The sequence below is a fragment of the Triturus cristatus genome, chromosome 6 (assembly GCF_964204655.1).
Source record: "Triturus cristatus chromosome 6, aTriCri1.1, whole genome shotgun sequence".
Classification (NCBI taxonomy): Eukaryota; Metazoa; Chordata; class Amphibia; order Caudata; family Salamandridae; genus Triturus; species Triturus cristatus.
Window position 1 is genome coordinate 1,511,670,651 of NC_140589.1, and position 15,414 is coordinate 1,511,686,064.

Here is a 15,414-nt window from a genome sequence, read left to right on the forward strand (position 1 = left end):
GACCCTTTGAGATTGTGGAGCGCAAGAGTTCTGTCACCTACTTGGTGGACTTGCGGTCTCCTAGGATCCCCTTAAGGGTCCTACATGTCAATCGACTGAAGCCCCACTTGGAGAGGTCCGAAGTGGGCATGCTCTTGGCCACCGATGATGGGACGGAAGAGGAGTCCGAGCCTCTTCCTGACCTCTTGGTAGCCTCAGAGCTAGACGGGTCAGTGGATGGAGTTAACCTCTCACCCACCCTGACCCCTGAGCAACAGGGTGACTGTCGCCAGCTGCTGGGGCAGTTCCCTGACCTGTTCTCCCTGGTTCCTGGTATCACAAATTGGTGCGTCCATGATGTAGATACAGGAGACAGCTTACCTGTGAAGCACAAGGCCTACCGGGTAACTGACAGGGTCAGAGCCTGCATCAAAGAGGAGGTCTCGAAGATGCTTGCCCTAGGGGTGGTTGAGTCCTCCAGCAGTCCTTGGGCCAGCCCAGTGGTCTTGGTCCCAAAGGCTGCAGCGCCGGGTGCCACGCCCGAACTCCGGTTCTGTGTGGACTACCGAGGACTCAACTCAGTCACGAAGACTGACGCGCACCCCATCCCCAGAGCTGATGAGCTCATCGATCGGTTAGGGGCTGCACGGTACCTCAGCACGTTTGATTTAACGTCTGGGTACTGGCAGATCACCTTAACTGATGGGGCCAAAGAGAGGTCCGCATTCTCTACACCAGGTGGGCATTACCAGTTCCGGGTGATGCCCTTTGGGATGAAGAATGCCCCTGCCACCTTCCAGAGGTTGGTCAACCAGGTGTTGGCTGGGCTGACCGAGTTCAGCGCCGCCTACCTGGACGACATCGCAGTGTTCAGCGGCACATGGGAAGAACACCTGCAACATCTCTGGGAAGTGTTGATGGCGCTGCGCAAGGCAGGCCTCACGATCAAGGCAAGCAAGTGTCAGATCGTGCAGGGTTCAGTGGTGTACTTGGGACACCAAGTGGGGAGCGGCCAGGTGGCGCCCCTCCAACCCAAAGTTGAAACCATCCTGGCTTGGGAGCCCCCAAAGACCCAGACGGAGGTGAGGGCCTTTTTAGGACTCACCGGTTACTACAGGAGGTTTGTCAAGGGGTATGGCAGCATCGTTGCCCCCTTGACAGAGCTGACTTCGAAGAAGCAGCCCAGAAAAGTGATATGGACTGACACCTGTCAGAAAGCCTTCGACACCCTGAAAACTGCCATGTGCACGGCGCCCGTGCTCTTGGCACCTGACTTCTCCAAAGAGTTCCTGGTGCAGACAGATGCATCCGAGCATGGTGTAGGGGCTGTTCTCTCACAGATCACTGAGGAGGGCTTTGACCAACCTGTAGCCTTGATTAGCAGGAGGCTACTTCCCCGGGAACAAAGGTGGAGTGCGATAGAACGAGAAGCATTTGCTGTGGTCTGGGCGCTGAAGAAGCTAAGACCCTACTTGTTTGGGTCTCACTTCCGGGTTCAGGCCGACCACAGGCCCCTCAGATGGTTGATGCAAATGAGGGGTGAGAACCCAAAACTGTTGAGGTGGTCCATCTCCCTACAGGGTATGGACTTTACGGTGGAGCATCGCCCTGGCACAGATCACGCCAATGCTGACGGTCTGTCCAGGTTTTTCCGCCTTAGTGATGCAGAACTCCCTGGGGTAGGGTAGTTCTCCCCACTTTTCAGCTGGAGGGGACACGTGTTAGACCTGGCACCATTGGCGTGGGTCACCCTTCCATTTTTGTCTGTGCCTCAAAGTGTTTTGTGTTGGTGTTAGCTGCTCATGGCACTGTGCCACTGCCATCCAGTGCCACAGTGCAAGTGCTCCCTATGGTAAAATGTATTATGTGAATTGACTTCCACGTTTGGTTTATTTGGTTTACTATCAGTCCCTAGTAGAGTGCACCAGGGGTGCCAAGGGCTTGTATATCCAAATGCTGCTAGTGGGCTTGCAGCACTGCTTGTGCTACCCACCGAAGCAGCGGGGTAAAATGTGTCTAGGGTCTGCCACTGCAGAACCTGCGCGCGGTCGGGTACCGTCGCGCTGACTGAGCAAGTGTCCCCACTTGCCAGTCCCTAAACCTTCCCTTAACTACACGTTAGTCACCCCTCTGGTAGGCCTAAGCGCAGGGTGCATTGTAGGCATAAGGTAGGACATGCCCTGATGTGTGTGGCATGTCTTAATAGTGAATTACAGCCATTTTCGTTTTTCACTATTGAAGGCTACCTGCTCTCCATAGGCCAGAATGGGCTGCTGGGATCGCTACATGCTGTGACCCCAGTGGACTCAGAGAGCATGGTAGAAAGTCATGTTTAGTATGCCTGAACTCGGGATAATAAAATACATCTGTTAGTAAAGGTTATTTTAATATCCTGGGTTTGCAAATGCTACTTTTAGAAAGTTAGCCTTTGCGTGCCTGACCATCTCAGTCCGCCTCTGCTGGGGGTGTGTGTTCTGCCTAGCAACAGTACAGGAGCAGGGCTGGGGGATTCCGGGAGACAGGTTGGCTGCCAGGTGGTGGGTAGAGAGATTACACCAGGATGGGTGGGAGGAGTACACCCTGACTCTGGAATAGACCTGTGCTCTGCCACCACAAAGCCGGCGCCGCCCCCTGTGGAGCGGCTGATGTCTCTGCCCTGCTGCTGAAAGGAACAAGCCGAGTCACCACAACAGAGTGCTCCAAAACTGGACTGAGCCAGGCCCAGGCCCCCTGGCGCTAAAGAACAAAAGAATCCCTGTATAAAAGTAGGAGCTTGGCTCCTAAGAAATCAGATCCAGATTGAACCACGAAGGAACTCTGCCCGACTAGAAGGACCTGGAAGAAGCTGAAGGAGGAGTAACTTTCCCTGACCTGAGGGACTGGCCTGCAGTAGGTGCCTTGCTGAGGAAGGAGAGGAAAAAGACTGAAAGAGACTTTTGCACTTTGTTCTTCAACTATCTCCAAGGTCTTGGAAGAAGAGCTTGCCCCCTGAACTGAACCCCAGGACCAGTGGGTTCACCGTGTCTCCGCTCGTCTGAGAACTCGAGCCGTGTGATTTCTCCCGCCGGAGTGCTCTGCGCACCTTGCCACCCCTCCTAGGGCCGTGACACCCAGAAGCCTGGCCGCCTCCCCTCGCCGAGAGCCCCGCTCTACCTGAGTCGCTCTGGACCCATCGAGGCTGGCCGCCCCGCTTCCCTGTCACCTGCCTGCCACTGGAGCGTGCCTGGTGCCCTCTCGCCCTCCCGCCGGATTTCTAATTGGGAAGTGAACTCAAGCCTCGGACGGCCGCCCGTACGTCGTAACGTATCCGGCCGCCCCGCTTCACCTCCCAGCCTGAGTCTGACCGTGCCGCCCTCCGCAGTGACCCCCCGCACAGTCCGTGCCGGAGGCCCTGGGCCACACCTGTCTACCGAGAGCCGCCCGCTGAATTCTTGATCCGGAAGACCCGCGAGGTGCAGAACCTGCATCTCCCCCGAAGACTCGTCCAAGCACATCGCACGTTCCCAGGTACAGTGAACTCTCTATCGGACTCGGGGTCCGCAACGTTCTGATTTCCCCGTATCACTGTACCCCGGGTCCATTGCGCATCATCGTGACTGGATTGACTCAACCGAGCCCTGTGAAGCGCTCGTGATCAAATAAGTTACCAAAGAAAAGAACAGTGCCTAATTATCATCTTGTGGCTTCCATTTCGCATCCGTTATTGATGGTTTCGTACATGCCTGCGTAACAAAGAATCTTTTATATAAAGCATCCGTATTTTTTGATACAACTTACGCCTGGTGTCCATTTGTGGGGGATCATTGTGGTTTACTGTGTGTGATCATAAATGCTTAACTGACTAGCACCCTGAAGTTTAGCCCTGACTGCTCGCGCCACACTACCTATAGGGTGAGCAGGGGTTGTTCTGAAGGGGTAATTCCCTCGCCCGGAATAGAAGAAGGGACCACTGCTTGTCACAAGTGCTCACCTGTGCCAACCAGAGGTTCCCCATTCTAACAGTTTGCCTTTTGATTTAGCAAATTCCTATCTAATCTTCCTGAAACCTAAATTTTAGAGAGATTTGACAACATCTGGAGAAAACAATTTTACCATTTTATTGGATTACCATTTGGAATTTACAAATAAAAAGATTTAACAAATTATCATTTGGCCTAATGGAAAGGTAACCAATTGTAATGTGGAATTTTTCCATTTTTTAAGGAAACTTTGGAAAATCAAAAATTTAGAAAAAATCGGTAACATCTGCACAATTTAAATTTTGGAATGTTATTGGATTGCCATTGGAAATTTTTTCAAAAAAGATTTTTAAAATTACTATTTGGCCATGCGGAAAAGTAAACAATTCTATTGTGGACTTATTTAATTATTAATTAATCTTTCGGAAACCAAAATGTTACAGAGAAACGGTGACATCTGTACAATTTAAACTTTTGTTTTTTATTGGATTACCATTGGAAATTAAACAAAAAAAGAATTTTAAAATTACTATTTGGCCTAAAGGAAATGGAACCAGATGTATTGTGGAGTTATTTGACATATATTATTGTGATTATACTTCTGAAACAAAAATATCAGACGGTATTTTAAAGAAATAAGTATAGATATTAGATGATATTTTTTTAGAATATTATGCATTTCTTTAAAGTTATGTTTATGAAAAAAGAGATTCTGGGCTTTTTTAAAAACAATCTTTGAGATTGTTAATTTTTTTTTGCCTGCTGTTAAATGATGAATGCAATTGCTTTCACAATTTATAGTGAAATGCAATATTTTCTGAAAACAGCAAAAAAAAGGCAAAAATATTTTTTGAAAAATATGTAAATATGTGTACTGTATTATTAAATGTTTTATTAAATATTAATACTTTTTTCTTTTTTTTCAGATTGAGATAGAAAATTTTCGAAAACTATAACCATTTTAAAAGCAATTAAAAATAAATTAAATGAATAAATCTTTTTTTGAGTGGGTATGGTAAGTCAATAATGTCATGGTCCCTTTTTTCCACTTCTCTACAATCACATTTGCAGTTTTTAATTGTAGTCTCTCAAGGACCTTGTAATGTGATAATTGATTTTTAGTGTTTAAAAAAAAAAAAAAAACAAATTACGCGTACGGTTAAAAAAAAAAAAAAAAAAGTTTTACAAAAAATATATAAAAAATAGATGAAAGGTAAGGTTGGCTCTTAAAAGAGCCGTTGTGTTCATGCAGGGACAGAGGAAAGAAAGATTGGGAATATTAGACGGTACGACAAGTGTGCTGATCTATTTTACTGTTCACTAGGGAAACACTGGTCTCCCTATAAGTAATTAGATCGTGACAATGGGCGCACCGTACTTCAACCCTCGCAAACCGAGGGTTAATTTCCAGAGGACCAGAAAAAGGAGATGCTCCCCCCACAGATGAAGGGCTCACCTGACCTGCAGAAGAAGGACTCGGCTCTGCAGATGATGGTCCAGGCTGAGCTGCTGTGGATGTGCTTGGTTGATTTACTGAAGGGTTACCTTCAGTAAGTCGAGCATGTGTCCTTCTGTGTACATCCTTAAGGTGTCTCATCATGGTGTGATTCCCTAAGGAATACTTCCTGTCAGGATTACCTCTTGAAAGTACACGCTTACACAGCTTGCAAGTCACTAAGGGTGCATTTACCTTTTGCTGGCCTTCTGGAAAAGTAAAATACTCCCATACGTAAGAGGTCTTTTGTTTCCTCGCTCTCTGCCTCAAGGTAGTGCTGCTAGCCTCACTCTCAGAAGAGCTCTGCTGTTCTGCCATCATATCACAAAGACAACCCAGCTCCTTCTCCTAAGGGATCACAAGCAGAAATGAGGGAAATGGGTGTGGTGTAGGAGAGTTCTAGAACTGAAAGTAGTTTCAACCAATCAAAAGTTGTGTTTCATGATCACATGACCTACCGTACGCTTACGGCAAAAGTACGCATGCGCGTAAAAAAGACACGCGCTTGCGCGCATGCGCATAACAGTCACTCCCCGACACTTCCGCGTAACGTGCGCGTGTAGCGTACACGCGTACGCGCCCCACGCGGAGTACGCGCGGCTACGCAAATTGCGTAACTATACGCAAACAGCGTAGATAAATTACGGACATTGCGTAAACCGTACGCTTACCGTAAGCTTACGGTACGCGTACCAAAAAAAACATTAAAAAAAAGGAAAAAATTTATTGCTAATAAATTTTACCTGTTTATTTTATAAAATATATAAAAAAAAACATATTATAGAATTTTAAAAATTTAACCATAGTCTTTAAAAAAGGATAGAAAATTAAAATAAAAATATGTAAAAAAAAATAGAAGAAAAAAAAAATTAGCATTTAAAAAACCTTGCAAATTCACTGAAAAAACCATGGGTTTCTCACACGTTATAGTTAGGAATTAGCATTTAAAAAACCTTTGAAATTCACTGAAAAAACCATGGGTTTCACACACGTCATAGTTAGGAATTAGCATTTAAAAAACCTTAGAAATTCAATGAAAAAACCAAAGGTTTCACACATGTTATAGTTAGCTGGACATTTCACTCGTAAAAAACCAATGAAATTCCCCCGTTATAGTTAGTTCAGCTAACTATAACTCGCGCGCCCGCAATGCACTACTGATGACGTCACATATTACATCACTCATGACATGGTCAGTGACATCACTCATGACATCACTGATGACATCTCAAATGACATCACTGATGACATTATCCTTGTGACAGAGTGGTAGACCTCCTCTCACCCTAATATAACCTTTGATACAAACATTCAAAAATAGACACTAACATTTTCAAAACAATGGACATACCAATAACAGTTACAACAACCTATTCAGTAATTCTAAGATCCACATACACATCCACTCATCCACCAACAATCCTATACAGTCACTCATACATGTACTCACACATCATATGTACTCATACACCTAAACATCCTGTAACACAATCCCACTCATCCATAGAGTTACTCACACACATAGTCACTCATGCTAATAAAGAATCAAACATCCATTTACTTGCATATACAGTTATACACACACCAGCACACTTACTTTTACAGAAACTTACACATACTTAGTCTTTTTAACAATCACTTATAGAAACACATACTTATTCATACAGGAACTCTTCCAATCTCTCACTCTCACATATACTCACTTATAAACAACAATAGTCACATATACTAGTTTAAAACATATGTAGTTACTTATGAAGACACTATTGAGACAGTCATTCACTCACTAACACACCCATGCACACACTCATCCACCCATACAGTCCTGCACACATGCTGTCTTCAACACATACAAACAGTGAGTCACTCATTCATGCATCTATGCACTACGTAATACCCCCCACCGCACCATGAAGACACTCAGACACTCATACTGATACTCAAAAAACCAACTATTAACCTATATAGACACTCATGTAGCTACTCACCAACCCATGCAGCCACTTATATACAAAGTGAGAGACTGATACAGGTATTTACACATTTAAACATTACTCACTAAGCCATGTATTCAAAAAGATACACTTAATCAGTCAGTTATACAATCAATTTTTCAGAAACAAATGATCAATTTAGACACTTATATACTCATTTATTCTTCCATCGACCTTGAGATATACATATATAAAACATATTTAATTTTCAGAAAAACACACATTCACTGGATGATGTCATCAGTGATGTCATTTGAGATGTCATCAGTGATGTCATGAGTGATGTCACTGACCATGTCATGAGTGATGTAATATGTGACGTCATCAGTAGTGCATTGCGGGCGCGTGAGTTATAGTTAGCTGAACTAACTATACCGGGGGAATTTCATTGGTTTTTTACGAGTGAAATGTCCAGCTAACTATAACATGTGTGAAACCTTTGGTTTTTTCATTGAATATATATATATTTACCACCAGACGGTCCTCTATCGACTTCACATGCTTGCTTCCGCCGAAGAAGAACCACGAACCACTGGATACACAGGCAAATTAAATATTTATTGTTTTCCTCAGATTACGCGTTTCGGGCAACACTTGCCCTTGGTCATATATATATATATATATATATATATATATATATATGCTCCAAATTACCAATACTTGAAAGTAAAGGATGACGACGCCGTGTCTTGCAAAATACAAAATTTAATGCTCAGCTGTTGGACGCGTTTCGCCTGTCCCGCAGGCTTGTTCACCAACCGTTTACAATAAAGTTTGCCACCATTTTGAGACACTTACAACGTGTCACGTGTACAAGAACTACAAATGCAGTGTATTCGACAACAGACTAGTAGTTTTTTCACATATATGTCAATTCGAAGTTTAACAATCTCTTTGCTTGATTATTTAAGAATCATTATTGATCCGAAAAAAAAAATAAAAAAATAAAACTAAGTACCAAAAGGGCATCGAGCAAGTTGATGCAGGAAGACAAATTACGCGGTGTCATTCATTATAAGCCTCGTAATAATTGGTAATGTACCTGTCAAAAGCTAATTGCATTTTTACTGCAAAACAATGCCGTGTTCTTTGGTCACATTATTGTCAATGATGTTTGATATTAATCAAGACTGGTGTATTGCCCAAGTGGGCCAAAATCTCCAAATTATTGAATATATCTGCAAATGTTACATTTTATAACAGTGCTCCCAAAATAAAAATAAAAATAAAACAACTTAGAAAAGTGCTAATGTAGAAAGTGGTTAAAAAGTGGTTAAAAAACGGAAAGGAAAACGGCTGCACTTGTACATTCAACCTAAATGGGTATACAGGTCTTCCTCAATATTAAGTCCTGTCGGGGTCTTGCAATTTAATTTGATTATATAAGAAGATTCTAGTCTTCTCAATTGTTTTTCTTTGTTACCCCCTCTTTTGCTGCTCTTGACCGCATCGATTACAAAGTATGTCAAGCCTGTTATACTTTTGTTATGAAAGCGTTCAAAATGTCGCGCCACAGGGTACGATTTGTCACCATTTTTAATCGCTCTCAAATGCTGCAAAACACGTTTGTGCACAGGCAGGATTGTGCTGCCCACGTATCTCAGGCCACAAGGGCACTGAAGTACATAGACCGCAAAGTCTGTCTTGCATGTGTAATGTCCTTTGATTTTAAATATCTTGTCGGCAAAGCCTGATGTATATCTGGAGGTGTTCGTGCCATGAATACAGGCTTTACATTTTGTACATTTCACAAAACCTTCTTTTTTAGTAAGCCACATGGTGGCAGCTGTCTTGGTAGGCGGAGTTTTTAAAACATTGCTAACTAGCATTTGTTTGAAACTCTTCGCTTTTCTAAATGTTATTAGTGGTTGTTTCGTTACTAATTTACTTAGTGTTGGTTCACTATAGATCAAATGCCAGTGTTTGGTCAGGATGCTTCTTATTTTCTTATGTTGGACATTATAAGTTGTTATCATCCTGCACTCATTTTTATTTTTATTGACATTCTCCAGTTTTTTCTTTGTGTTGCTTTTGTTAAAAAGAATGTCTTCCCTTGTCCTTCTTTTTGCTTTCATTATGGCCGACCTTATGCACTCCTCAGAGTATCCTCTGGCCAGAAAACGCGACCGCAGTATAGATAGTTCTTTATCACAACTCTCTTGATTACTGCAGTTGCGCATAGTTCTTAGGGCTTCTCCGTACGGGATACTTTTAATCAGATTTTGAGGATGGAAGCTTTTGGCATGTAGCAAAGTATTGCCAGCCGTAGGCTTCCGGTATAGGGTAGTTTCCAGTTTATCATTATTGATGAAAATAGACAGATCTAGAAAATTCACGTTGGTTTTACTGATGGTACTGGTGAATTTGAGATTAAGATCATTGTTTTGTATTCTGTCAATAAATGTCACCAATGATTCTTCACTGCCCTTCCAAATGACAAACAAGTCGTCTATAAAACGACTCCAGTGCATAACGTTATTTTGCCATTCTTCTGGGTACATTCTTTGGATCACCTGCTCCTCCCACCAGCCCATATGCAAATTAGCAAAGCTGGGGGCGAAGCAGGTGCCCATAGCCGTACCGCATATTTGATGGTATAGCTCGTCATTGAACAGGAAGTAATTGTTTTTAAGGCAGATGGATGTCATCTCAATCAACATTTGAGTATGTGCCCAAAATTTTACTGGTCTATTACCCAAAAAATGTCTGACAGCTTTCAGACCGTCTTCATGTCTGATGCTGGTATAGAGTGTCATAACATCTATGGTAGCCAAAAAAAAATCACTTTCCCAGGGTAGATCGTAAACCTTTTTAAGGAAATCTCCCGTATCCTGGATATAGGATGGGAGACACTTCGTCAAGGGGCAAAGGAAAGAATCCACAAATTTTGATGTGTTGGCAAAGGCACTGTTAATAGCAGAGATTATTGGCCGGCCAGGTGGATTAGCTTGGTCCTTGTGCACCTTGGGTATCAGGTACATTACAGGAGTGACTGGCTTATCGATTTTAAGGAAGGCTAGTTCTTCTTTCTTTAAGAGACCCTTAGAGTGCCACTCATTTAGTTTCAAGTTGTAACATTCGTAACTTTTATACATGATTGTGTCAGAAACTTTCACATAATTAGCGCAGACGCTAAGTTGCTTATACGCTTCTAGCAGGTATTTTTGCTTACTCCACAACACCACGTTTCCGCCCTTATCAGCATTGCACACGATACAGTCTGCATTCATTGACAATTTTTTCACTAATGCAGCATAGTCTCTTTGCTGTGGCGTAACTCTTTTATGTTTAGAGAACATATCAGTGCATAGATGTTTTAAATCATTTACAACAAGATCACTAAAAATGTCCACTGTGTCTTTTCCAGTCATCGGTGTAAATTTGGATACAGGTCTAAAGAGTGTAGGGTCATTGCAAGTGATATTGAGGCCTTCTTGTTCTGCTACTAAAGTTGCTTGACTAATATTAGTCTCTGAATTCAAGGTAGCATTGTCGGGTATTGTCTCTTCTTGTAGAGAGTACATGTCCAACATTAAATTCATATCTTCAACTACCAGTTCATTTCCTTGCTCAATATTCTCATTGGTGCGGGGCACTACAAATTTATCTTTGGTAGCGAAATATTTCTTCAATTTCAAAGTCCGGATGAACTTGAACACATCAACTCGTGTCCTTACATAATCAAAATCCTCTTCCGGACAAAATGACATCCCAAGTTTCAAGATTTTCTCTTCCTTGTCTGATAATATAATGTCAGTCAAATTTATGATAGAAATTTTGTCATCCATTTTCGATTCGCTTAGGTTTTGGGCCTCACAGCGCCATCTGTATTGCCTCGCGCCTTTCCTCCTCTGTTGCCTCTGCCTCTTCCTCTTTGTGGCTTTGCTTGGTGGATAAACGGCCTTGGGCGGAGATTGAACCTCCTTTCCTGCTCTAAAAAACCAAACTCCTCGATGAAATTTGGCAGAGAGGTAGCCATAAGGTCCATGAAGTGCCTTTTGCAGGTTTGGTGTAAATCTGTTCAGTATTTCCAGAGAAAATAGCATTTAAATCAATATATATATCTGTACGCGCGCACCGTGCGCGCTGGGTGCGCGCACCTTGCCGTGCGCGAGCGCAATTCTGATTGGTTGTTAGATCTTAGTAAACATTCGAATCGGTCGAAACCAGGAAGTGTCGGCCGCCATTTTGTCTCTCGCACTCTGAGGGGGTGAAAAACAAATGTGGAGAACGTGAAAAGGGGGCAGGGTAGACAGTTCCTGACCCCTAGCCGTGGTCAGGGGGTCCCAGAAGGACCCCCAAGGGCCCAAAAACATTTTTTTTTTAAATCGCCGAGTGCGCGCACCCTGCGCGCACCACCCAAACGGAAAAAATTCTGCGAAGTTCGCGCAGGGTGCGCGCACTCCGCGATTTATCTAAAAAAAAAAAACGAACGCGACCGCAATCCTCTGCTGATGACGTCAGATATTACATCACTGATGACATATGTGTCTTTCTGAAAAAAAAAAATGTAATATATGTATAGCTAAAGATGAATGGAAGAAGATATGGGTAAATAAGTGTCTAAATACAGTGATGTAATCTCTGACGTCATAAGCAGCGGATTGCGGTCGCGTGAGTTATAGTTGCCTGCACTAACTATAACAGGGGAATTTCATTGGTTTTTTACGAGGGAAATGCCCAGCTAACTATAACATGTGTGAAACCTATGGTTTTTTAAGTGAATATATATATATATATATAAACAAACAAAGTGCCCTAAGCATCTTGGAAGGCACTCGACAGTTCTCTGCCCTCCGGGTTTCAAAACAGCATGCCATTGCGCTTCCACCAAAGTTTAGATTAGCCCGACGCGTTTCAGGGTTAAGAACCCCTTCCTCATGGGCTTGCAGAAAATGACATTCGAAAACAGCTTTCCTTGCATTTCCGGTTATTTTATTCTTAACAAGCCCCCCCAGTGGGCGTATGCTAAGTGCATCGTCCCACCATTGTTGCTGGGACTTGCTTGGGGCTGTTTTGAAACCCGGAGGGCAGAGAACTGTCGAGTGCCTTCCAAGATGCTTAGGGCACTTTGTTTGTTAATATTTTACACGGCGGCCCGGCCGTGTGGGAGGCACCATCACTTGCTGGATGGAGGAGGTTTTCGCCAGCAGGAGAGGCTTGTGTTCCTAAACTATTGGGAACTGATCAGCACAGGACTCTTTGTTTATTAGCATGCCTGACCGCGCCACAGCCTACTTAAGGTATTTAATGGCCTAAGCTTATTGCAAATGAACTCGACCTTACTAAAAGGAATAATTGAAAGCATTACGGACTACAAGTCCCAGCAACAATGGTGAGACGATGCACTTAGCATACGCCCACTGGGGGGGGCTTGTTAAGAATAAAATAACCGGAAATGCAAGGAAAGCGATTTTCGAGTGTCATTTTCTGCAAGCCCATGAGGAAAACACATTCCTCTGAAAATAGGCTGGTCTTCAAGCTGAGCACGCACATTTGAATTTTTTTTAGAGATGTGTATACTGTTGCTCATTTTTTGACTGGAGATGGTATTACTGGTAAAAACCCACCCTTCTTCAGTGGCACAGTATTCTGGGAGATAAGAGCATGAATTACAGCCCACAGAGGAGCTGGCTTTACTTCATCCATCAGTCCGCACTGAATAAGCAATATGATAAAATCAGTTGAAACAGCTTTGCGAACCATAGCATCAGGTAGAGGAGGATCCATGTCCTCAGCCACTTTGAAACTTTCTGGAAGACTGGGACAGATTGATGGCTTGTAGTGATTTTGCACACATTGGCAAGGCAGCTGGGGTATAAGTTTGCAGCTTCGTTTGTTCATGCCTACAGCTGACACAGTTTATTTTCCAGCAACTACTTCATTGGTACAGTCTTGAAAAAGCACCATGGCAGGCTTATGTGTTCTGTATGTTTCAGAAAAAGAAGAGTTGTCTTTAAAATCTAAATTATCAAGTGCAGCAATTGTAAATCCTTTCCTGGTAAAGTGGTGTGCTGTCGGACTGACCCAATTTTACAGCATGAGCTGTTAACAAGTTCCTGCTCCGTACTTTGTCATTATAACTTGTTGATACACCAATCCTTTCCGTTCGATGAGATTAGCTCTCTACTATTGCACTTGTCATAGATTGTGTGGCAGTCATCATGTGTAATGAAGTTTTCTTTATGCTGTGATGTAATTCATAAAACATTATTTGGAAAATACAGTACATTTGCACAGCATAAGCCTGTTGGTTCATGGAATGGTCTTCCACCTCTTTGTTTATTTCTTCAAAGCCATCATCAATGTTGTCATCTTCTATTCTGAAATCAAGAACCTTAGTTTGTAACTACCGATCTTCTATGTGGATGGACACTGATTTTGGTTGTGGTCGCTATCGCAGAAGACTTGCATTCTGGTGATTCACTGGTGTCCGCTATTTTTGGACACATTTTTTCCAGGCTGCTTTCCATTGTATACGACTTGTAACACTTGTTGTTACAATGATAAAATATTTGAACTTCTTTACACATCAGTTTCAATGTTTTGTGAACTTTGTCTTGCTGTATTTCTGCAGCATCTCAAACTCTTTTCTGCCCAGCCTCAGTTGATGTTAGCTTTCATTTCGGATAAGTTTGACATATGACATGTTTTTCTTTGTTGAAGGAGTCCCAGATTTTGTAGTAGGCAACACTCTGTCAGGAGGTAAAGATCTTCTTCTACCACCTGCTTCGCTCATGTTACGATTTTGAATGTAAGGAAAACCTGAAACAAAAACAATCTTAAAATTAATTATCAATATGATGGCTGAAAGGCATTATTATAGAGCAGCTCATGGTTCCTGAAACATTACACCATCACTGCAACAGATCTGCCATTTATAAAAATGTCATCCATACAAATTTGGCCCAGGTTAGCAATGTCTACCCAACTAAATTACTTTTAGAATCCAACTAGCTGCCTACATCAGGTTGCCGTCAGAGCGAAAAGCACTGAAAATGACACAGTGTGTAGGTCTACATCCCGGAGGACGACCCCGTGTTCAATTCAAGCAAAGGTAAAACGTGGAGTCATCTAGCGAAGAAACCACTTTTAGAAGCACTTAAACAACAGAAACCACCCCCCCAACCCACCCTCTCTCTGCATCAGCTCGGGCATGACCACCTACTCCACACCACAGCCTCCAAGCAATGGACCACCATCTAGCTACTCCAGCACTGGATACTCCAGGTGGCTCTAAGAGAATGAGATGCAAGATTTGCAAACATTTTGGGCAGGTTACCTTCCTCATGTCTCTAGTGAGAATCTGCAAGAACGGACCCCACAGTTTAGCAAATTCCCTGCCTTTCCCATCTGCACTAAGAGACAGACGCTCCATAGCCAACTGCTGCCACAGTCTGAGGACCCAATCACGGGGATCTGGGGATAACAGGGCCTCCCAATGCGCTAAAAGCACCTGTCTAGCCGCCAACAATGCCATGGCTATCTGTTTACCCCACAATGATTTCAGAGGGAAAAACTTAGGATGGGGAAGACCCAACAGTGTGTATTCAGGAGCGCGTGGCAATTTGATCTGAAAAGCCTCATCTATATCATCAAGAATTGCTGTCCAATAATGCACCAGCTTCGGGCAGCACCATAGCAACTGAACCAGGGTACCAGGCAGACCACACCCCCGCCAGCAGAGGTCCGATCTGGATCTATCCCAACTCTTAATGCACACAGGCGTATGATACCAATAAGTAACCACTTTGTAGGCATATTCTGCCTCTGCGGTGTTGGAAGCAGTGTGATGCACCCGATAAAAAATGTGTTCCCACTCTTTATGCATCAAGGGCCTCCCCAGCTCCGTTTCCCATCTGATTTGCTCTCTCGTGTGATGTGTCGGCGAGTGCAAGGTAATCATGGAATAAAGTTCAGACATGAGCTTACAGTCCCCTTTTTTGCACACCAGCCACTTCTCAAACGTCGTGAGGGTCCGGGACAT